At 41.7% G+C, this 25,585-nt stretch overlaps 3 long non-coding RNA genes across 3 annotated transcripts in view; 2 read left to right on the top strand and 1 right to left on the bottom strand.

Moving 5' to 3' along the window:
* Positions 1–25,585, bottom strand: part of LOC142072528 (uncharacterized) — a 45,469-nt gene that overhangs the window by 9,858 nt on the left and 10,026 nt on the right. The window contains exons 2-4 of the long non-coding RNA XR_012668929.1: positions 7,289–7,369; positions 5,201–5,326; positions 3,926–4,109 (exon numbers count right to left, since the gene is read on the bottom strand). This is a non-coding gene — a long non-coding RNA (uncharacterized LOC142072528). The remainder of the gene's footprint in view (positions 1–3,925; positions 4,110–5,200; positions 5,327–7,288; positions 7,370–25,585) is intronic.
* Positions 1,534–23,092, top strand: LOC125639042 (uncharacterized). The gene is made up of 3 exons (XR_007357362.2): positions 1,534–1,855; positions 14,071–14,144; positions 19,070–23,092. It is a non-coding gene; the product is annotated as an uncharacterized LOC125639042 (long non-coding RNA).
* LOC125639043 (uncharacterized) lies at positions 10,989–13,765 on the top strand. Its single transcript, XR_007357364.2, has 3 exons — positions 10,989–11,083; positions 12,754–12,930; positions 13,581–13,765. It is a non-coding gene; the product is annotated as an uncharacterized LOC125639043 (long non-coding RNA).

Genomic DNA, 25,585 nt, shown 5'->3' with positions numbered 1-25,585 from the left:
TGACATTTAGTTTATACTACAAAATCTCTTTGAGAGAACATTTCCATCATAACCAGGATAACAATTACAAGAAGTGTTCTTATTCCCAGACCTTCCAAACCGTCCTCTACTTCAAGCATTACTTCCAATAGTAACCAGAAAAGAGAGAAGAGCCAAAAACTTCATAAACTTCTGAGGGATTTTGTTATGCTAATCTAATGAAGATGATATACTGAAGATAAATAGATTCTCTAGACAACCTCTATGAGATCCATTTGTACTCTCTCATGTAAACAGGTCCTCCTCCTTGCAGAAAATCTCCATAACTATTCTGTAACAGTTTATGGGACATTGTGAGACTCCAGGTGGAGTTGAAAGTGACTGAGTTTCCAGCGATTTTTAGGGGAATTATACCAGTTAGATAAATTGGTTCTATCAGTGGAAATTCTGTAAGTGAATTTGAGGTTTCAATAAATGGGTAATACAGTCTATGAGAATACAGATCAGGGAATGGAAACACTATTAGCAGTTGTAGGGGGCTTGATCCAAGTGAGTTTGAAAGCCAGATTAATGAGTGGTATACAAGCTGCTTTGCGGTGACCCTAGGCTGTATGAGGATAACTGGGACTCTCTTGAAAATAAGGATGTTTCTTCCAATTGCAGCTCCAGTGGGGGAGCTGGCAGGGGTATATCACAGGTTTCCCTTCACACGCTTCCTCCTCCTGGTTAGAAGGAAACCTTGATCTGCTATCCCTTTGCCCCTTGCATCCCTAAACACATGCAATAGCTATGGGCATAGTCCCTGTCTTCTCCCAGCTTGCACATGGCAGAGCAGTTTGAGACAGATCACACACAGAATCCTGGATCATGCAGAAGGAGAGCCCCATTCAAATGACTTTGCTGGGGACCTTGGATTTACCTGAGCCAAACTTTGATCCTAAAGATGACGCATGTGCATGTAGGCAGATATATGCACGCTTGTGCTACAAGTACCTAGTCCCATGGCCACGCCTCACACAAAATGCCAATTGAAATCAATAGTTTTGCCTAAGGTAAGAAAGCAAGGTCAGGCCCAAAATGTATTATTCAAGGAAGTTCTAATAAAGAGCTCGTGCAGCCCAGAGTGCAGCAAAAAAATACATCAGCGTAGAGCAGCAGCAGCAAGTGGCAACTGCTTTTCTGAAGCTAAATACAAAGCAAAACGATTTCCTGCGTGCAAGATAATTTGCAAATGCTAAAGCCGTTAATCCTACCAACACCCTCGCTGTCTAATTAGCAACTCATGCATCATTGTTCAGCAAAAGGCAGAGGGAGATTCTAACATTTGTATTTAATAATGAGTGGGAAATGAATGTACCCAAAAGAAACCACCAAACAAAATCCCATTGTCTCTGGGAATCCAGCTCATACCTGCGCTGTACAAGTGCACAAACTTCCTGCTGGCTCCACAAACAGCAGTTGCTTGGCAACGGGAGCCCAGCTCCCAATAATAACCTGAGTGGCTTTACAACTGCTGCTAGACCCAATCTTCCTACACCCAAATGTATTTATTTATTTTAAACAGGGAAAAAAATCTTGCCTTATTTACAGTGGAGCAAGTTGAAGATTCTTAATGAATGCAAAATCAGATGAAATGTTAATCAAGCGGGGGAACAAATAAAAATGAGGCACAGATGTGTCCTTTTCCATCTCTTCTTCTCTTCCGCTCTTGAAGCATTGTTATTTAAAACACCTATCCAATTTGGCTCAGGGGCCTAGTACACTGTGGTGTCATAGCCCATTGAAATCTGAGAAGGACAGTCTGACCCCAGCCAGCAAGCTAATTAGAACTGCTGCAGCAGCAGAAGCAAGGAGCTGAGCTGAAATAACAGGCAAGGTGGGTAAATGTGCAGTTGGGATTTGTAGTTAATATCCTCTGAAAGAAGTTAAATCTTGTTTGAGTGAGTCGGTGGGTGGGGAGGGTGACAAAGTGAGTGAACGAGCCTTGCTGTGAAATTAATAGATACAAAATAGACTGGACCACTAAAGCAGCTAAACTTCCTTCTATAATAACTTTGGGAGGTGGCTGGCATGAAGGATGTGGCACAGAGCAATATAAATGTTTAACACCTAAGAGGGAGCTTTTAGAACTGTGTTAGAATAACTGTTTTGAATGCAATGTAAAGCTTGACTGTGTGCTGTGGAGGTGAATGATGTAAAACAAACTTCAGTTCTTCTGAATATCTGGCAGATAATGACTTAAGCACAGGTACAACCATTTGAGACTTTTTTCAAATCACAGATGATCCATCTGCATGAACGTCACTTTGATTCAATCCCTGAGTTTCTCATGTTGCACTCTGAGCCTTTTCCTCCCTTCAGTTCCTTTTTTCCTTATTCTCCTCTATTAAAGGCAAAAAGAAAAGGAGTACTTGTGGCACCTTAGAGACTAACCAATTTATTTAGTCTCTAAGGTGCCACAAGTACTCCTTTTCTTTTTGCGAATACAGACTAACACGGCTGTTACTTTAAAATCTATTAAAGGCAGATAACACAGCATCTTCTATTAACTTAGAATCATAGAAGTTGTCAAAAGTAGCTTTGGAAGGAACTGTGTTCTTGTCATTTGTTAAAAAGTAACTTCCTTGCTAGGTGGTCTTTTCAATATCCCAAAACTCTCTCACAGGAGTACCTGTGTGGAGAAACTCTTTGGCTGTGAGGTATACTGGGGGACAGAGGGGAAAAAACAGCTTTGGATCTTTTTGAATGAAATTAATTGGAATCCAAGTGCATTGCTACGATAAATAGAACAGGGGGAAATATCTTTGCAGAATGAAGCAGTGATGTGCTTGGCCTTCATTTGGCTGTTCTAGAGCATTAAGTGCCTGTGCGCACATCTTCATTATTAGTATTTCAGACTGCAATCTTTCATCTGCGGGAGAAACCCACATTAGTGAGATGCCTCAGTAATGTAATATCAAGGCTTTTTTGTTCAGGGAGACTAGATTCTTACCACTCTTATGTTTTAGTTTCACAAATTCCGAGAAGTGTGTGCTGTTGCTGCTCAAAAGCAGAAATGCTTGGCAAGTCACATCAGATCAGGCTAGTATGGCATTGTTCAGCTGTACTGGGAGGACGCCAGGAGACACTGGATGTGGTTTTATTAGACCCCAACTTTATTATTAACTGTCTGAGAGTTGCTGACAAATTAGTGTACAGTGCAGATAATTCTATGATCATTTCAATATATGCCCGGGGGCTTCTGTCAGCCTCCCCCTATTTTCCCATCCTGGTCCTTAGCCAACCCACTGCTGGGACCTTACCATCCTCACCCCTCAAATGAGGGTAAATGTAGGCTACAAAGGAGGGGGGTTGGCTTCCTGCTGTGCTAGTCATAGGAGCACTGAACCCCTCTACCCCCGTGCCCACTCCTTTAAAGAATAGCTCCTTTACATCTTTTACCAATCTCTTTATCTGGTTACTGTATCCCTTCCCTACAGAGTACCTGCACTGGACATCTGCCGCAAGGAGGCAGCCTCAATTAGCTTGGCTGCCTCCCACCCTATATACAGCCGGGTTCCCAGATATCCCCTAATGCCCCCTTTAATATCAGCCAAAACCGTGTCAGCCCCCAAGTCTGACAAGTGAACCCCATTCTCCCTGAATAATTTTGGGGTCCCATATGCTATGTCGGGATGTGAAGTTACCAACCCCTCTTATAACTCCCATGAATTTAGCCACCTCCCTATTCACATGCGTCCTAGCCTTGTCGACCGTGGGGACATCATAGCTCCCCACTACACCCAGCACTGCAGCTTGTCCAGCCATAAAAGTGTTTTTACACCTGGGAAAAGTTCCAAGATCTGTCCCAAGTCCCTCTTAGCACTGAGTATTAAGGCTATCCCTTTACATGTTACCAGAGCATTTTCCCCAAGGTGAACCACAATCATATCTGGTGCACACTCACAGGCCACTACGGAGTACAGAAGGGGCATCAGCTGGTTCCATAATACACCCCTCCTTCCATGCCATCTCAGGACGGCTTCATTACTGAGACCGAGTTGTGAACCTGGAAGCATGCCTATGTACCCAGAAAGCAATACTGTGACCACAGATCCACAGAACAATCTGCCTGGTCTGTCTTCCTGCATCTGGAACGAAAACACAAAGGAAAATTAGCACTGATTGCCATGGGTGGCGGGTATAAGAGGCCAGGGAAGGCTTAGCCTTCCCTGGTGCTGCCGCTGACCTGACACCTGAAGCCACCCTTCCCTGAGACCCACATTGCCTCCTCCACTCCACACACACCCCACCCCAGGTCCCCACTGCTCGCTGCATCCCTCCTCCTTGGCCAGTCATCTGAGGAGGGTCAGGTGGCTGGTGGCGGCAGCTTGGCCCAATGCAGTTGGGGTTGGCGGGCCGGGACTCCTCAGAGCTTCTCCTTTTATGGGTTGGGGGAGGGTTCGAGGCTCTGGTGTGCGGGGTGGTGGCCTTAGATGGAAGGGGCTGGCCAGCAGGCTAGCCTCCCCAAAGCAGGGGTTCACCCGCCGCCCATGCTGATTGCCTACTGGGGTCTCATGTACGTTCTGTATGCTTCCAAATGTCAATGTCCAATTGCCTAGTCCCCATACCTGTCTGTGCCGATGATGTTGCAACCCCAATCCTGAATGAGTGGGAACCAAATTCATGGTCTGGGAGCCCCAATCTCATCAGTCCCCATCTCAACACTGTAACAAACTCATATGTTGTGAGGGGACTCCTGTCTCTGTGCATAAAGAGGGGCACACCCATCCCCATTCTTATCACCACGTAGGCTATCAAAGCCTCCACTAGGCAGACCCTGGGTTCACCACCCTCCCATAGGATAATGGATTCACCCCAGCCTTCTTGATCTGTCTTTGACTTCTACTATAACTATTTGCCCCTCCCAGTGTATATCCAACAGTTCCAAAGCCCTTTCAGAAAAATCCTTACAGGACCGAGGTACAAATTCTCTGATCCTAAAAAATCCAAAAAGTGATACCAAACTTGCCGCCCTGAATAAGGCCACCGCCTGTTCACTGTGGACAGGATATATATGACATATATTCTCCAGGATCCACACCAAATCCCTAAGAGTAGCAACTGTGATAGGACAATGTGTATGCTTCCTGAAGTCAGGGGTCAGTGCTGCGTGACCACCCTCCTAGAAACCTTCAAATTAAAAAATTGCTGCAAGGATATAGCCCTTCAGGCTACTTACAAATGTCAGGGCTGATAGGTGATTGGAGATAGTTGAGGTCACTAGTTGTCGAGTTACTAACAATACCATTTACTGCAGCACATGTTCCTCTGTAATGGGCCATGTAGGTAAGTGGCCTTCCAGATCCTGAAATTGCACAAAATCATTAAAACTTCTCCCACAGCTCTGCAGTGTTTGTGGAGCCACCGACCTCTGCACTACACTAACAGCCATCATACGCCAAGGTTCCATAGAGCTAGCTATGTCCGTTTGGGTTCCTTGCTGGCTCCTGGTGCTGGTTCCCAAAATCTGTCCATCTAAAAATGAGGCATGCATCTGCTATTCCATTATCAGTCCTGAGCACATGCTTGGAAAAGAAGTGGTGGACTTCTTTTGGATCATGCCTATGGGAGAAATTCACAAATTCTGTAGAGGTAATTGCCTGAATGGCCCTGCTACCCTATTCTCATTTAATTCCTGTGTAATCTTTTTCATTACAATATGACCCATCTCCACTAAGGACTTCAAATTTGTAGACATCACTTGACCCCCTTTCCCCATAAAGATGATTCTAAACCTCACAGTAAACCAATCCCACAAATATGCCCCATCTACCTTGTTAAGGGTTCTCCTTTGGGATTACCTTAACACCTCCAGCTTAATTGAGGAAGGTGCCTTTGTCCAACCCACTGTTTTCAGCTCACCCCCCACCCTTGCCTCTGTTTTGTCCCCCATCTCCTGCTCCCTATGTGCAGCACCTGACCTACCCCCAGTCCTGTTCCCGCACTGTGACCTTCCTCTACTGATCTGTCAAAAACAGGCTGTCTGGGCTCCAAAGCACATTTCACAAGCATGCCTGAATTTGCAGATGCTACAAAAACTAATGTTTTCATTGAATGTCCAGAAAATGTTGTTACATGCTGCAGGCCTCTGTTGGGCTTGTGACAGAATGAACAGGCCATTGTCCATGTGGACTTCAGGCTCCTGTGGCATCATTCACTCCAACCACAGAGCATGATGTGATATGTCCCACCAGATCTCAGTTTGTGTGGTTGCCTCAATCTAAACTGTTTGTCATAATTAAACCAAGCCATGTTCCTAAGCGTATTATATGCCAGCCTGATTATATCCATATATTTAATCAGTGTTGGGCTTCTGTCTGGGTAAGCCTCTGCAATAACTCCCACATAGATCAGGAAGGCAATCTCCCAATTTTCCCATGTTCTAGCTATACGTGCCCGCTTGGGCATTTCATTGCCCCTGTTGCTCTGCCCCAACTTACTGTCTGGCAGCACTTCTCTGTGCAACAATGATAATATGTGTACATATTCACCTCTCAACATTTTATCCCTGATAGTACTGAGAAGGTGAACTCCATCGAGTCAGCCACCCCAGCGTAACTGTACTCGAGGGTGACCATTGGGGCACACTCCATGTCCTATTGCCCCCCAGCAAGCCTTGGGACTGCAGTTCTATCCCATGAATAGAATCCCATGAATAGTTCTATCCCATGAATAGTCCCTGTCAATGGGTGAATCAAAAGGTGCCCAGAAATCTACCCCCCATTAGGGGATCACATTCCCTGGTAAGGGGCCTGCCCTGCTTATCTCCTGTTTCTCAAACTCGAGCCCATGCTGGGCTTCCATTACTACCCATTCCAGACCCCTGCACCCATGTGCGCTCCCAGCTGCTGCAACAACTGCAGATTAGCTTGCAGCAGCAATGTAACACCATTAACATCCATAGAAGGGGTGTTTGTACCCCAGACGTCTCAGATACAGTTCCAACTTCCCAGGACACCCAGTGTTCCCCATGGTCTATTTATTACCCTGCTATGTCCACCCTCTGCTCCCCTGTGTAAGTGCCCTAAGGGGAAAGGTGCGGTCCCTGAACTGCAATAGGGTTCCCCGTACAACACGTATTGCCACACTGGGTGACAAGGACTCACATTCACACCCTGCCCATGTAACATCCATCTGGTGCCGTCATGGATACACAGGTCCAGTGCTCTGGAACAGCTATGGAACAATCCCTCGGAGGATACTTTTAGTGTGCCAGACCCACTTAGTGTCTCACGCTGTCACTCGGATAAGCTGCTAGGGTACTTACCCTTGAGCTAAACCTCGGCGCCTTCAGAGCCCCTGCTTCACACCATGAGCTCCCTTCAGTCAGTCCACCCGAGTTAGGCACCTGAGAGAGATTTGTACACAGAGGCGGATTAGGGGGTTGTCAGGCCCTGCGCCAAAGCAAGCGGGGGTCCCTCCCTACCCCTTCTGCCTGCAGTCCCCCTGACACTCCTGTCAGGGAGTGAGATCAGGATGCAGGGGCTTCCCCTACTCCCCGGCGATGGGCAGAGCAGGTTGGAGCACAGGGGCACCCATTTTTCTGGAGGAACCCCCAATTGGCTGGTCCCCCTGGGCATGGGCTCCGTTGGCCCAATGGCTAATCCACCACTGCTTGTACAGCCAAAGAGAGCAAAACACTGCCACCTTCAGCAGCTGCAGTGACTCTCAGCCAGTGTTGTAAAAGCAGTAGAGTTTATTAGATGTCTGGAACACAGCATAGAAAGTTCTTGGTCAGCACAGAGAAAAGAAAGTTATAGCATGGTCCATTCTGGATACCCAGAGCCCCAGCCAAACAGTGTCCACTCTTGGCTTCTGCTCTGTCCCTTTGTCCTCTTTTTCAAATTCCTGAGCTAGTCCCACCTGACCCCTCCTCATGCTTTGTTGTCCAGCTGGTCAAACATGGCTGGCTTCCAGGAAAGATGGGCCATCCAGAGTTGGGTTCATCTTAATTAATTAGCCTCTTACAGTTTGTATGGCAACTTCCACCTTCTCTGTATGTGTGTAAATATATATCTTCTTACTATATGTTCCATTCTATGCATCTGATGAAGTGGGCTGTAGCCCACGAAAGCTTATGCTCTAATAAATTTGCTAGTCTCTAATGTGCCACGAGTACTCCTTTTCTTCATCCAGAGTTGTTAGTTGTTAAGTAGTAAATGTCCCACTGATTGGATTTGCCATTGTCTTCATGGATCCTCCACAGACCTGGGCCACAAACCCTGGAGAGTTAGACTCCACCACCAACCCTAGTAAAATATGCACTAGGAACTATTTTGGATACATTCTGTGGCCTGTGTTATATAGATGATCAGATTAAATGATCACAGTAGTCCCTTCTGGCCTGGGAATCTACAAATCCCTTCATTATTTTTTACACAAATTAGGCCTAATTCCCAACATATCAGTTTTGGTCCATTAATTTCTGTTTCCATTCTCCTGTTATTCAACAGTCAAGATCTCAACACAATCCTTAGGGTGGTATCAGTTTGAACTAATCCACTCTCTCTCTCTCTCTCTCTCTCGTAATATTTTTTCTAAACAATTTTATATAACTTTTTAAGCTGGACATTTGTAGACTTGGGCAATTTAGAGTGCAGGTATCTGCATAACACTTGGATGTGAATGGGATTGCTCATATGCCAAAAGTTGCACACATGCTTAGGTACCATGTTGAATTCAGGTATAAGTGCAGCTCTTTCAAGAGAGGGGAAACTGTGATAGTCAGTAAAACGTATTTTCTAGTTCAGAGCCCAGAAACAGTGCATGTATGTCTTTGCATACTGACTCTATATTGCCTTTGGGGAATCTTTCAGTGCTGTGCCATCATAGGGAGGGATTCCTCCCCAAGGTGATTGTGGAGTGAAGGGCACTATGTGAAATGTCAGATGGAATTATTGCAATATTCTTTTCTGTGCACATTGAAGCTCTGGGACATGCATTCCTTATCACTTTCTTTCATGAGGAATACCATCCAAGGTATCAGATCTGTGGATCTTTCACCAATTTCTAAGACATGGCTACTCTACTGAGTACTGAATACTGGTTATTGGTGGAATATGAGGTTCAGTGCAAGATTCTGCAGCTTTTCAATAATGCTATTGGTAGATGGGTCCAGATTTGTTTCCAGGACATATAACCCTTCCATTTCTTATGGTCTTTTCTTTATTCCTCACACGAAAACTTGATAGATTAATCACACTATGCTCCCCTGGTATGACACCTCCAAAATTCTCCTTTCTGTAGTTCTTCTTGGAAGAGCTTACAAAGATTTACATCTAACTATAACACCTGCTTGTCGAGTCAAACTTTTTAAAAATTCACTGTTGCAGAGCATTTTGACATTGCTTGCTAGGGAGATTCTGTGAAGAGAGAGATGAAGAGAGGAAATAACCTGGTGATACACATTAGCAGCCATGACATATACCATACATATACGGATTGACAGTGAATTGACTGCAGATTCTGGTGGCTCACTGTGAATTACAGTAAAGTAGCTGCAGTATTACTATTCGGGAACAGTAGTAACTACATCATGGCTATCCCACAGCATGGCAATTAATTTGTACCTCACTGTATTTCTCAGATTATAATTAGTCTAGGGTGGGTGGTTGTTTTTTTAGTTGTTATTTTATGGAAGGGAGGAAGTCAGCCCGCTAGGTGTGGACTTCAGTGGGAGTTGAGGTCACTCAGCATCTTAAAGAAGGCTCTCAGAGCCTTCATAGAGATTTTTGAAGGGTTTTTGTATATCAAAGACGCCTCTGGATTTTTTAGGTGATTTCCAAAATCAGGTCAGCCAAGTAATAAGGGCCACACTGAGGCCCTTTAAGATATAAAGGTATTTCTATTTTGATTTTATCTCTTCACTTGAAGTAGGAAGAAGGTCTTCCTTTGTGTTTATATAGCACCTGATCCTGATTAGGGTCTCTGGGTTCTACTTGAATATAAATACTCAATATAATGTTATTCTGAAAGGGGCTAATGGCCACCAGCAGGTGTCTTGAATGCAAAGACAATCACAGATCTCATTAAAGCCAATGGGTGTGCCATGTATAACTCTTTCAGGCTCAACAGGAGCAATGAAGGCTCTTTATTTAGTAAAAACAACTGGGATCCATGGAGCAAGCAATTGCCCTAGGCATGGCAGGTGTAGACTGTGTATGTTGGAGTCAGTGAAAGCCAGGAGAAACAATTGTGAGTGTGACCCTGAGAAGAAGCTAAGGGACATGGATTGTTTGGGCACAGAGTTCACTGGAGTAGCTGATTTGGGGATTTCTGAATAAGGAACAGTCTGTTGATATTGGTTTCTACTGGCAGAGAACAATGACTTTTTGCACCCTTTTAAAACAAACATGATTACATTGTGAATATACCTGTCATGTCACCAATTTCTGATCCTAATAGAAGCAACCCGGCAAGGCCTCAAATTTTGGCTTACTGTTTGGGCCACAGGGGCAATAATAAGAATAATAATAAGCATAGAGTAAGAAATTTGCTACCATAGTGTAAAAATAAGTGTTGACGAACTTCCCTAGTTGAATTTCTCTAGCCAACTCTTCTTCTAAGAAATGGCCAGCAACATTCTAAGCCATCCCTTTGCACTTCAGTATCTGCAGCAAAGTGTTCTTTTAAACAAAATGACTTTTATACAATTGTATTAGGACCAGAAATGAAAGTGCAATATATTAAACTCAGATTTTAGATTGCCCTGGAAATACATAGATTCAGGTCTTTTATTGTCGTTAGACAAAGACAATTTGTACAATTGCTCTGCTGAGCAGAGCTCCTGTGTTAGACAAGCACCTATATTTCAATATTAGGTTTGGCATATGAAATCTATCTGAGGGATTTCTTCCACTCTCCCTCTTGCCTTGTACACTGATGTTGTTGTTATTAGTTTGTTTCCATTGGCGAGTCGCACAGTAAATCTACAGACCTTATTATCCAGTCCTTGAAGAGAACAACCCATGGACCAAAGACACAGTCTTGTGTTATGGAAACAGCAGTGAGGCTGAATCAAAGGAGTCTCCAAGAGGAATTCTGGGATTGCAGCTGGTGGGAGGTATGGCTAAAACTAAAAGCCACCTTTCTGTTCCCCCCAGTCCTGAGCTAGCCAGAAGCCAAAACGCCCACTGGCATAACTGAAAGCAGACTTAGGAATGCAGTTAGCTGCTGTACCAGCTGAAGATCTGGGAGATACGATGCACTCTGACCTTCCCCAAAATACACACCTACCCATGCCCAGCGCACTCTTACCCGGCGATTGGAGGGGAGGCACAGCCTGTGGTGTAAAGTTGACTACTTGTGCTTTGTGCAACCCCAGTGTTCTCTGGGGGATCCTTTGCTGCCCCTTTCTGCCTGAATCAGAGAGAATTCTTCCTGGGGAGTGCATGCAGCAGCTGTGCAGCCCTTTAAATAGATCCAGTGTGTGCTGTGCAGCCCAGATTCAGGAGGCAGTGAGGCATGGTCCCACCCTCATTTCCTTTACCCCTCTAATAGCTAGTGCCACTGCTGGTGCTAGCATGGAGCAGCATCAGTTGTCCCCAGCCACACTGTCCACGACAAAATAGAGGGGGAAGATTCCTGGATCCTCAACTCTCAACGCTTTGCACACTATGGAGGGCCAGTTACAATTTGGCCCGGTAAATTTAAAGGGGTTTGATAAACTGTTTGATCAGCATGTGCTAATTCAGTTTTGCAAAACTCTCCTGGAAACTTACCAGCCCAGACACAAAATCTCCTCAGCCCCTTTCTACTATGGCTTTGAGGGGGGAAATGAGCATTGTTTGACTCACACTACGTAAATGCAAAGGGGTAAATCCTCAGGTGATATAAACTGGCATAGCTCCATTGATTTCAAATGGATCTGCCTCAGAGTGTTTATACTTTTTTCCCTTCCACCATTGCATTCTAAATATACTATATACAGAGCACTGTCTCTTGGATTAAGAAGACGTGGTGAACCACAAATAACCATGGCCAACAGATGGGATTTAGATCTGAGCTTCCTTACATTTTAAGGATGATTGGATCTGGGTTTTGGTTCAGGACCATTTCTAAAATTTTTCTTGAATGTTTTTAATCAAGTTTTGACCACTATTAAAGGTCTCTCAGAAAGATGTAAAGAACAAAGGACTAATTCTGATCTCACTCAGGTCAGTTTTACACTAACGTAACTTTGTAGATATCAGTGGAGTTTCTCCTAATTTCCACTGGTAGATCTGAGATCTGCATCTTGCTCCAACTCTGTGTGGACAGATACTGTACAGGATGAGTTGCACTTGGAAGAACCTAGAAGGAAAATGTCAAAAGTATCTTAACACATATCTCTTATAAAAGATGTAAAACCACTGCAGTTCATACACAAGGTAATTAGATGTTCAGTCTGTTGTTATCAAATTGCAGGTGATATCCTGCATAAAAGGTAGCCTTGCTGACACTTTTCCTAGTCAAGACAGCAGCAGATCTAACAGCTACCTATTCAATCACCTATTCAGATATAGCAAAGAGTTTTGTAGCTTCTCAAAAGCAAACCTTTTTTTTTCCCCCTCCCTTTGGGAAATCTTTGTCTTTTCTAACTCCGTGGGGAAAAAATGAACTAATAGGACATTTTGGAATCTGAGTTACGAATGCAGTCTCATGGGATTTTTTCGAAATTCAGAGACTAGATAGAGAGAAGCTCATCAGAGGGTGATGAAAAAAAAATGATACTCCCCTTTGTCTGACCGTCAGATCATACATTATCCAAAACTTTGGAGTGATGAACCTGTGAAGCACAGAAAGCCATCAGAGAACTGTGAGCTTCAAGGTTCCATCTGAACATAAAGCTATATAAAGAACAGAGCAATGAAATAAAGAAGGCTGCACACATTAACCTAGCAGAGTAATGGAGAAGAATTCAGCCTCAAGGTAAAGGCCTTATCTACACTACAAACAAAACCATCTCAGGGGGTCAATTGAAATGTAGTTGTCTCCTGACACAGTTAAAACACTCATCCATTTTCCAGCCAAGATGGAACCTTCACCATTAGTGTGTATTTGAAATGAGCAAGGGGGAAGAATTTCATTTTGGATAACATTTCATGAAATGCTGAAAAAATTCCTTCTGGGTTTTTTAACTCTTGTCCAAATTTCAGCTGCCTGAATCTCAGATATGGTCAATCTCAAGGTCTTTAGCTGTCACCAAATGCAAGTTTTACAACTTTATAGGCAATTTTAATTCTTCTGCACCTTTACCCTGAACTGTGGGTGAGGAGGTTCACCTCCCCAATTCCCTTACAGTGCATCTGTGTGAGGTCCTCAAGTCTTTGGGCTTTAGGTGGAGGGAGTAGATTTCACTCCATCTGAATGCAGAAACAAATCACATTTAAGTGAATAAAGAGGGACAGATGGCATAAGAAAAAAAAAAAAGGAAAATCCTTTTCCAGGTCTGGAGCCAGCCAGTATTCCCAAATATTTTATAACATAGCCCACTGTAGTCTATACATATGCCATATAAAATGAACTGTAAATCTAAGGACCCCTGAACAATGAATTTTCCCATTATGTCACAATTACAGAAATATCTGCACTAAATATCTTTGAGCTGATCCAGGAAGAAAATGTAAAGAGTGTTTGCACTCCTTCAGAATATAGCCTTTTGTCCCTGTGGTGAGATGGCTCGCTCCTTGTTTCTCATATAGACTTCCTCTGAAACCTTGGAGAACTCATTTATCCTCTCTCTGACCGATCCATCTGTCTGTAAAATGAAGGAAATATTTCCCCATTTCCCAGACTCAATTCGTGAATGTTCAAAGCACTCTGAATTTCTGGGATGGAGGGCACGATATAGGCATGAAGTTTTGTTATTATTTATTGGAGGGTGTTAATGTGCTTAGCAAATATAATCCAGCAATTGAAGGATTAATTATCTGTTTCTGTTGTACATATAAATAAAACAAGTGGTGCCTGCTTTGTCTCCTATTTGATCAAAGCACCTAGGAATGGGGAAAAAATACAATGCCTTGTTGAATCTAAAGTTGTAACATTCTTTTGTGTTCATTCTTTCAGATGATGTCACAGCATTCTTTCATGCTGAGGATACCCCTCCGGGCAAAGGAACCCCAGTTATTAGGAACAACTGGGTAATAGTAATGCGGGATTGATTATTACAAGTATAGATAGTTGGGTTTGTGATGACTGGGAGAACCGTATGGTGAATTTACAGCTGGGTGTGAAGGTAGGCACACAGGATCTGGGTCAAGAGATAAATATAGCTGAACTACTCAGTAATAACAACCATAATATCATTATATTGAACATCTTTGTAGGGGGGAAATGCCTAAGAAACCCACCACAGTAGCATTTAACTTCAAAAAAGTTAAAGAACTACAAAAAAATGAGGAAGTTAGTTAAATGGGAATTAAAAGGAACAGTCACAAGACTGAAATGCCTGCAGGCTGCATCATAACTATTTATAAACACCATAATAGAGGCTCAAACTAGATGTATACCCCAAATAAAAAAAATAAAAGCAATAAGAGGACAAAAAGAAATGCCATCATGGCTAAACAACAGAGTTAAAGAGGCAGTTAGAGACAAAAGGACATAATTTTAAAAACTGGAAGTCATACCCTAATAAGTAAAATAGAAAGAGCCAGTCAAGAATAAAAATATAATTAAGCAGGTCAGAAAAGAATTTGAAGAGCAACTAGCAAAAGACAAAAAAATTAACAGCAAACATTTTTTTCAAACATATGGGAAACAGGAAGGCTGCCAAAAAGTCAGTGGGGCCACTGGATAATCAGGTTGCTAAAGGAGCACTCAAGGAAGACAAGCCACTGAGAAGAAGCTAAATGAACTCTTTGCTTTAGTCTTCACTGCAGATAATGTGTAGCAGATTCCCACACCTGAGTCATATTCTTTTTCAGTGACAAATCTGATGAACTGTCACAGATTGAGAGTCAATAGAGGAGATTGTGGAACAAATTGATAAATTAAACAGTAGTAAGTCACCAAGGCCAGATGATATTCACCCAAGAGTTCTGAAGGAATTCAAATATGAAATTTCAGAACTACTAACTGTGGTATGCAATCTATAGCTTAATTCAGCCTCTGTACCATATGGCTGAAGGATAGCTAATGTAACATGGATTTTCAAAAAAGGTTCCAGAGGCAATCCTGGAAATTACAGGCCAGTAAACCTAATTTCAGTACCAGGAAAATTGGTCGAAACTATACTAAAGAACAGAATTATCAGACACACAGATAAACATGATATGTTGGGGAAGAGTCAACATAGCATTTGTAAAGGGAAATCACGCCTCGCCCATCTATCAGAACTTTTTGTGGGTGTCAACAACCATGTGGACAAGGGTATTCCAGTCTATATAATGTATTTGGACTTTCAGAAAGCCTTTGACAACGTCCCACACTAAAGGATTTTAAACAAAGTAAGCAGTCATGGTATAAGAGGGAAGTCTCATGGATCAATAACTGGTTGACAGGAAACAAAGACAGGAAACAAAGGGTAGGAATAAATGGTCAGTTTTCACTGGAAAGAGAAGTAAACAGTGGGGTCCCTCAAGAGATCTGTACAGGGACCAGTGCTTTTCAACATTTTCATAAATGATCTGGAAAAGGGGATAAACAGTGAGGTGGCAAATTTGCAGATGAAACAAAAGTACTCAAGATAGTTAAATCCAAAGCTGACTGCAGAGAGTTACAAAGGGATCTCACAAAACTAGGTGATGGGGCAACAAAATGGCAGATGAAATTCAATGTTGATAAGTGCAAAGTAATGCACATTGGAAAACATAATCCCCACTATACATACTAAATGATGGAGTCTAAATTAGGTTTTACCACTCAAAAAAGAGATCTTGGAGTCATGGTGTACAGTTCTCTGAAAACATCTGTTCAATGTGTAGTAGCAGTCAAAAATGCTAACAGAATGTTAGGAACCATTAAGAAAGGGAGAGATAATAAGACAGAAAATATCATAATGTTACTATATAAATCCATTGTATGCCCACACCTTCAATACTGTGTGCAGTTCTGATTGCCCCAACTCAAAAAAGATATATTAGAATTGGAAAAAGTACAGAGAAGAGCATCTGAAATTATTAGGTATATGGAACAACTTCCATATGAGGAGAGATTAAAATGACTGGGACTATTCAACTTAAAAAAGAGATGACTAAGGTGGAATATGATAGAGGTCTATAAAATCATAAATGGTGTGGAGAAAATGAGTAATGAAGTGTTATTAGCCCCTTCTCTTAACACAAGAACCAGGGTCACACAATGAATGAAATTAATAGGCAGCAGGTTTCAAACAAGCATAAAGTACTTCTTCACACAATGGATAGTCAACTTGTGGAACTCATTGTCATGGGATGTTGTGAAAACCAAAAGTATGACTGGGTTAAAAAAAGAATTAGAGAAGTTCCTGGAGGATAGGTCCATCAATGGTTATTAGCCAAGATGGTCAGGGACAAAACCCCATGCTCCTGATATCCCTAAACCTTGACTATCAGAAGCTGGACTGGATGATAGGATGAATCACTCAATAATTGCTCTGTTCTGTTCATTCCCTCTAAAGCATCTGGCACCAGCTGCTGTCAGAAGACAGGATACTGGGCTAGATCTGACCCACTTTGGCCATTCCTTTGTTCCTATTAATTACTATAAAAACAGCCCTGCAAAATAACAATTTAAGAGCTACATAGGAGAGGCCGTGTTGGCTTTGAGTAGACTTCTGTTTTAAAAAAATGTTTTTCTCTATATAATAAATGTTACAGAAATCTTTGCTTTGATAGTCTTCAATATAATGTGGAATGAAATAGGCTTCACCTGGATAAGATCATTAAGTTCTCATGACAGTCATGGAAATGGAAAGAGCAAGGGAAAGAAATACAAAAGGTTAACTGGGGAGGGGGGTGTCTCAGCAATCTTAATACAGAGGCCAAAGACTGAATAAGCCTGAAGACAATTACAAATGATCTTTCAGATCAAGGATGAGAAGCAGACAGGGATGGACTGCAATTGCTTTGCATTCTGTTCTAGCCTATCCTATAATGGGGACTCTTATTCTGTATATAAGTTTTCATCACCACCCATTTAAATTTTACACATCTGTGCTTTGTTAGCAGTGTATTTAACAGTGTTTCTGAAAATGCCCAGGTTTATGGTAAATCGTGTGTGTATTCTTTCCTACATTTTTTTAGTCAATTTGGTTAATTTACTGTGGTTCTGATTAGACAACCACCTACTGCCCAAAATCCTCTATATCTCCTTAGAACAGGTGGTTGTATTACCAAAAGCTTCAGATCATCATTTGAACTTTTGACTGCTTATTAGAGCCCACATCTCTGAATCATTTAAGGTTACTGCTTTCTACCTCAGTCGAATTTAAAATTGGGCTTCCAAAGGTTAAAGCCTACCCCGGTAACCACTGGACCACCAAACAATATGTCGAGGTCTGATTTTGAATAATCATAAAGCCGGAAAGTTTTATGGGAAGATTTCAAAGGCACCAGTGGGAGTTAGGTGCCCAGCATCCAGTGAAAGACTTGATTAGATATAATTAGACTTTCAGTGGAAGCTGGGTATTTGTGCCTTTGAACGTCTCCCCCTTAATATCTACTTGTAACTACCAATTTTGTTTGTGTTATTTGTATGTTTGACTGTCCCCAGTCAAGTGCCATAGTAAGTGCTCTGAGTTACACTTTCAGATTAAATATATGGGGGGTAATTCATCCCTGTGAGTGCAGGGAAGAGCAATTTGTACCCTTTGCGCGCAGAAGGGAGCCACAACACCTAAGCAGGATTCTACACAGTGTATAACCCCGACTCCCACCTTCTACCAGCAGGGAGTAACTTTCTATTCTGACTAAGGCTCCATGAGCCTCCAACAACAGAGGCTGCGGGACAAACCTGCTGTATCAGAACATCTCTCATGTGCACTTACCAGCCTACTCAGTGGGTTGTGCCAGTCAGCTCCACTCTCCTCAACAGAATAGGGCTTACAGGTAACTTGCACCTCTCTACCCCTGCTCCAGGTGGACTTTGTATGGTCATGAGCTTACAGTCTTTTTTCCTGCTAGCAGTAAACTAGTCCATCATTGTCTTAATGTCCTCTGGAGACATTCTAAGTGACTGGCTATGCATTTTTGCTGTTTCTAATGTTACATGATCATCAAACAGCAGCAATGGCATCTGAAATGCACAGTAAGTAATATATGATTCAGACAAGAATTACCTGTGTTCACACAGCTATTTATAAAATACACTGACAATAAGATGAAGTAGTCAGCTTCCTCTATTCTTCCACAGCCAATGCATATATAACCCAACCCAATAAGTACATACACTTGCAGCATTAAATAGATTTCCTTTTTTGTTCTATTGCGTTATGCCCTAGGGTTCCAAAGCTGGGATGTATGAGTTTAGATACAAGTCAATTGGTAGCTGCCAGATAAATTGTGTCTAAATAAATAGAAGTTCTAGATAAAATTAAACAGCCTGTGGCAAGACACTTGTGGAAATAAACCCACTGATACTTAGTATATGATATATGAAATTGTATTTGTCAGACCCAAAAGAATGAACACATATTGTGCACGCGAGCACACAAAAGGCAACTAGTTTAGGACAAAATGATGTCATTCAATAAAAAGATTTATTGTGTGACTAAAATTAAAATTAAATTCCTATTAAAATATTTATGTAGATGTGGCTGAAACGTTCTGCTTAGAGATAAATCAGGGAAGCCTTTGGCATTTCACAGGGATATAATTCCACTATTCTTCTGCTGCAAATTTAGTGCTTACAAGATGTTAATGGCAGTTCAGTTTTCAGGACAGTCTCCAAAGACTATTTTTTGTTCAGCAGGTGGTGAGGATTTGCATCCATATTTCAAATATACTTCTATCTCATTACTGGCTTCTTATTTCTTTGTGATTTATATCTCTATAAAATTCTGGCTTGCTCAATGGGGAATGGGATTTCAAAAAGGCAAATTCTGCATAATGTGGACATTTATCATTTTCCTTTTTTTTTTCTTTAGACTTCACTTCTTGAGAGAGAGTGGGAGAATGACATGCTGCACTTAACCAAAAAAAAAAAGAAGAAAGAAAGAAAGACTTTTCTATCTGAAATTCAACCGCTTTAAAAAAGCTTTAGAAATTGGGGTACTGTATACAGAAATGGTACTCCACCCTGAGTGGCAATATTATTTTGCTGTTACCTCTGTTAAACTGAACTGTAATCTTTAAATAATATATGTACATTGGAAAGTGAGTGTGCTTGGGTAACTGTTAATTTGTAAGGGTTGTAATCAGTACAAATTCAGTAAGTGCTTTTTGTAATAGGACTGAACATAATGAATCGATTTGGTATTCATGCAGATGTCACAAGTAATTTCAGAGCTGTTACACTGTAATTTTGTAGCACTTAATAGAGATTATGGTGGTAGCAATTTTGTCACTGTAGATAAGGGGCTCTTTAGTGTTTCCTTCATAAATTTTCAGCTTCTGCTTTTCAGGTGTTTATGATTTAGGCCAAAGGTGAAATCCCCTGGCCTAATAAAACCAGGGCATAATTGACCAAGCCCAGAAACAGAGATGGACCAAGCAGCAAAATTCAGAGCAGATTTTGAACACCACAAAGTTTGGGAAAAGAGTTCAGATCCGGAGCTTTGGTTCAACCCATTATACAATCAAATATACAGAATCACATTGCTTGAAACTCTCTACACAAAGTTTGGGGTGTTTAAAACTAGAGGGGAAAAGGTCCAGCTATTACATTTGGATTTGAATGTCAAATCCTTCCAACATCCTACTCTGGAAAAAAAAATTCTCTCCCATCATACCTCTCTCCATTCCTTTCCAGAAAGAAATGTTAGGGTTGTTTGTACTCATTTCTTTCCAGAAGATGGGTCATTTGGAGATGACAGGAAAAAGAAAGCAATGCTCCTTATATATGAAACAAATTAATGACTTTCTCTCAAGTACTTGGATAGCAAAAAGAAAATAAATTCAAACCTGAGTATTTTGAGCAGCTGACCTTTAAAAATAGCCTCACGGCCAGGTTTGGGGGGCTTTCAGAAAAGCAATGTGGGCCCTTGCAATCTGCAATACATAGTGTTAGGGTGCTTATTCCTTCACACACACACTTCCCTGGTCCTTCTCGCATGAACAGAGAGCAGCAATACCCGCAGTTCAAAGGTGCAAACAATTTGATGTTTATTGGGGTGAACTTCCAGCAAGCATGATTCCAGTTTCCTTCCTGAGTGTCCCCTTTCCCAGCTCTGGTACCACAGAGCCTTACCTGTGTCCCTGTTCCCATTCCCCCCCTTAGCAAAACATGATTCCAATTTCCCCACCCCATTCCCTGTTCCCATTCCCCCACTCTTACTTCCTGATTGACTGCAGACTATATAGTAAAACTTGAGATCTGCTTAGCTATACCTTAACCAATCATTTTACTGAAATTTAACTAACCAATCCTAACATATTGTAACATGATTATTTAACCAATTATTTCCCACCACCTTAATTAGTTTACACCCAGCAAAATTAATTATACAGCAGACAGAAACAATCACAGAACCAGACAGACATTATACAGACAAACAATAGGGAAATGGGGACTACAATGATAGAACAACAGAGAAATGAGGATTTCACATCCCAGCTATTAATAAGTGAGTTCTTGCCAGACAGGTTGCTATCAAACTAAGTTTCCTTTTACATTTTTTAGGCACTTCCCTTTCTCTGGAGGTGATAGGCATTATCAGGACAGGATTGTATTCCTAACAGCCCTATAGCACTTTATTTCAATGTGACTAGTTTGGAATGTGAGGATGTGACCTTTTGCTTATGGCTGCCTCTGCTGCTTAGCCAAAGATCTTAGCCTAAGAACAGGGCCTCAGACTGTCACAGTAAGAGAAGGCCCTTACACCGGAAGACAATGATTTTGATTCTTTCTTTTATACCTCTACAACTAGCTAAGTGATAAGAATACACCTAAATTCTTAGAGTATAGGCCTTTACAGACAGGCCTGAATATCTATATCCTAACACATAGTCTTACGGCTAAGCATTAAGAATGGAAAGGGATGCCTCTGAATTTCCCTGGTCTTTAACATTATTTTCAGTGCATGTGGATTTCTTGTTTAGTCTATGGAACTCTTCAGGATAGGGCTTGTGTTCTTCACAGACTACCTACTGTTTGTGTCCCATGCAATTAAAGTGTTATAGAAAAAATAATAATCAATAATAAGGGAATTTAGTGCTGTGGCACCCCAAAGACCAGAGTCTTACATCCACAGAAAAACATCAGAGATGCAAGGTTCACCACACCACATGGGCCATGTATTTACACCTTGAGGTAGAGTTCAGAGAATAATTTAGTCTCCACATCTTTGAGTCCTGTTAAGCATTATATTTCCATGAAGTTATATTTTCTTTATAATGCTACAACAGAATCAAGTGACTTGTCTAATCATTTTTTTCTTTCCCTTTAAAATGTTATTTTGCCATCAGCTAATTTTCCATATTTAACTTATACGAAAAACGTCTATGAACTTCCTTTACAAATGAGCCTGTCTTACTGCCATCCAGCAAAAGAGTCAGAAGGCAAGGATATGAGCCACTAAAATGAGAAGAAATGCTTTAATTTATTACTCCCCAATCTCTGGGGCTTCTATGCTACTCAGACTTAACTTCTTTCCCATATTAATTATTTGACAATTTACTGTTCCACGCTCGTAATGAAAGCGACTTACATTTATATACCACCTTATTTCCAGAAGGATCTCAAACAGTGCCGGCGCTAGGCATAAGCAGACTAAGCAATTGCTTAGAGCCCAAGCAACTCAAGGTGGCCCCTTATTCACTTTTTACTATTACTAAGGCTACAAGTCAGTCACGGAGGTCACCGATTCTGTGATTTTATGTGAACTCTGCGATTTCAGCCCCATACGGCAGGGCTCAGGCTGTCAGTGTTGTGGGGGGCCTTCAAAAATATTCCTGCTTAGGGCCCCTAATGTGCTATCACTGCCTCTGATCTTAAAGCACTTTACATACTTGAGGCTTGTGCCAAAGCCCATTGAAGTCAATGGGAGTCTTCTGATCAGACCCTTACAGATCATATTCTGTTCTGGAGAACAAACTCTCAGTATATTTGAGGAGAGAAGTTGGATATATGTATGGAACAACTCCTCTGTCTCTGGCAGGCAGTCTCTGGTGTGAAAGGCAACAGCAATTAGGCAGTGCACAGCAACACTACACAACAGTTCAGGATCAGAAATGAAGATACATGAAAGGATCATTACAAGGACAAACAGAAGAGGCACTGTTCAGTAGAAGGTAAAATGATCTTTCCTTCAGTCATCAAACCTGCTTCCCCCACCCCGCCAAACCCCAAAGTTAATCTTGTGAAGAAAAACCTCAAAGCACCTAGAATCAATATCTGATTTCAGTTACACAGGTGTATTTCTTTTGACTTCTGCAAAGCTACTTTGGATTTACACTAGCGTAGTGGAGATCAGATATTGGCTCTGAAAGTTCTCAGTTTTATGACAAGCTTGCACAACCTTGACTTTAATAAAAGAATCTTATATTATGCACTGTATAATGAACTCACCACTATAGGATATTTAATGAGACGTGTAGCTGAGTGTCATCTTATTCAGGCTGCTACATATGGCGAGTCCCAGAAGATCAGATAAACTGCCTGTGCAGTGGGCTGATCTACTGAGGGAAAGATTTGCCCAAACTCAGAGGGACAAAGAATACATGCAAATAACTCTTCCCATGCCACCAGACACCCTGCTTCTAATTCTCTGTTGCCTTCTCTCCGTTCTGCTGGGGTCACTCAGTTTTGGGGTTGTTTTATGCAGCTGCAGTCTTACATTTTTTTCTCTATTATTGATTAGCATATACTTTTGGTAAGAATGCTTATTTAGAACATGTCAGTAAGGAAGCCAAAGAAATATGTATGGGAGTACAAATTGCTTCTGTTTTTTATTTGCTCAGGGAACATGGAAAACCCTTTGTGGAAGCTAATAAAAAAAAGAGAAAATGCATTCGAGTTTGCAAAAATATTAGTCTGCATCATGAAACTTTCAAAATTCCACTCACTAAACAAAGCAATTCCCTCCCCTCCATGAATCAAATTAGTAAAAAATAGAAAACAATATCCTGTTTATAAATTGCATAGTCACACTACTTCAAAGTTTAGTAAGAACTCTTTCTGATTTCTAAGGTTTTGTCATATCTGGAATAAAAATGCATAGGTATTTCCCCTCAGAAAATGTATTTCCTTAGGTGGAACTCCTACAGTGCAAAATATCTGCTGCTGTCTAACCTGTATAAGATCCTTCTGTTTGTAACGCTGTCAGAGGGTTATATCTGGAGCTGTAGTGAGCCACAAGACCAAGATTTTTTAAAAAAACAATAGTCTGCCTGCTTTTCAAAAGTGCTGAGCACCCCACAGCTGCTCAGAACATGCTGTTGAGATATTGGATGTTCTACACCTTGACAAATTGGGCAGCTACCTAAAATGTAGATTCAGGACCTAACATTAGGCAGCTGGTTTTGAAAATCTTTGCCCCCAAATTATTCAACAATATTTATAAGGAATATTAAGAGTAAAGAGAATTTTTAATGGGATTTTGTATTATAAGGCACAGTAAATCTCAAAAAGTCTTTTTGGTTTTGTTTTATACCATGTTGTGTGCCGGTGGGCAGAACCATCAACCAGAGAAGATTAATAACACTCTCACCAGCAGCAGAGTTACCATCCTTTTCCTCAGGGCCTTCTTTTATTGATTCCTAAACAAAGGATTCCAGACAAAAACAAGTCATTTAGAACAGTAGATCTCAGTTGCCACAGACCTTTCCAGCTTCTTAGGTAGCTGGAAGGGGAAGGACACACGCCCTTTTCTCCCTAGGTAGCCATCAGCAGTGCTGCTTCCTCTCTATCTTTATATTCCCATCCCCAATCACCTATGCGACAGGCAGGGTCGGGGGTTATTTCCTCACCCACTGGGGCTTTGGAGCACCTTTCACCATTTATCACATGGCTCGTGTACCCTCCTGTGAGACATCAGTTATTTTCCATGAGAAGTATATTTATTGAATCTAGGAATGTTATCCTTTAAGATTGAGTCTGAACTGCAATGTAGCCCTTTCTTTCCTTGGTGGGTAAAAGGCATATATGAATGCCTGAGAGGTGTAGCTAACTAAGCCTGATGCCGGGAAGCAAATGCTGGAGGCTGCTCAGAGTATTCTTGAGTCTTGGACAACTACTTCTTAACTCTCTCCATGGACTCACCATCTATTGCAACTAAGTGCTGCCTAGTGGGAATTTGATGCTTGTGCAGTGTGGGAAAAGTTGGTCTCTGCTGGAACTGGTTGTAAAGAACTCTCTTCTACAAATGGGAGGAGACTGGGTTGCTCGATACACTGAAGGATTGATACTCTCAACCCAGACAGCATCTTTTAGTCCAAATTGCATAGTTTAGATTTGGATCTGACTCTGGATCCTAACATCTCAAGGGAGGGGTTAGGTCAGGTGTTCTAGTATCTGCCATCTCTAACATGTATTGCTCATACAATAGCATATCTAACCTGCAAGGATTGAGCACAGGTTATTAACTGGATAGCTCGGTCAATGGAGATAAAGAGTTGCCTTTCATCTTTAGAAGGCAGTTCTGAATCCAGCCCGCATTGGTACTGACTGAAATATGTTGCATTTGATGGCTCTTCAGTGTTCCAGGGGTTATCTTGGTCCAGTCCCATCTTGCCAAAGGAGAGGTGTCCACATCACAGAATCCACCTCCACCACCACTGATCTAGTTGTCAATCTCTGCAGAGAAACCAAGTACTGAATAAGTCAGGAAAGGAAATGACCATCTCTCTCTTAAAGGCGGCCCCCCCAGAAAAGGGGGCAAGGCACATTTGCAGGCCCACATATGGGGAACTGGCACTGACACTGCCCAGGTTGTTCCTCACCTAGAAATTCAGTCTCCAGAGCTCTCTGTCCCATACCGGTCAGAAAATTCCGGTGAAAATGAAATTTTGACTAAAACCTGTTCAGAAGTGAACTTTTGTGAAAATTATTGTGACAATATTTTTCTGTCTTCAACCAGCTCTGCCCAGCCAATGTTGACAGTGGGACCACTGGGGAGTCGGCCATGTTTGCATTTACATTAATGGAGTTCATGCTATTAAATCCCTGTACATCATCTGAGCACTGTCTCTCATTGTTTATACTCTCCTGTTTGTCTGTATCCATCAGTTGTCTACTTAGATTGTAAACTCTTTGGGGCAGGGACTGTCTTTTTATTGTGTGTTTGCATAGCATCTAATGCAATGGGATCCTGGTCCATGACTTGGGTTCCTAAGCACTATGGTAAATACAAATAATAAATCAGAATAATAATTTCAAGTGCTTTTCCAAAGGAATTATTGTACGACCAAACAAACAGACAGAACAAAACAACTCAAAATATTCTCAACTGCCATTTAGGATCTTGTCCCAGCCCTCATCTCTCTCATACTTAGCTCAGGCTATC

This window comes from Caretta caretta, chromosome 6 (genome assembly GCF_965140235.1).
Source record: "Caretta caretta isolate rCarCar2 chromosome 6, rCarCar1.hap1, whole genome shotgun sequence".
Lineage (NCBI taxonomy): Eukaryota > Metazoa > Chordata > Testudines > Cheloniidae > Caretta > Caretta caretta.
This window is presented reverse-complemented; position numbering and strand designations above follow the sequence as displayed.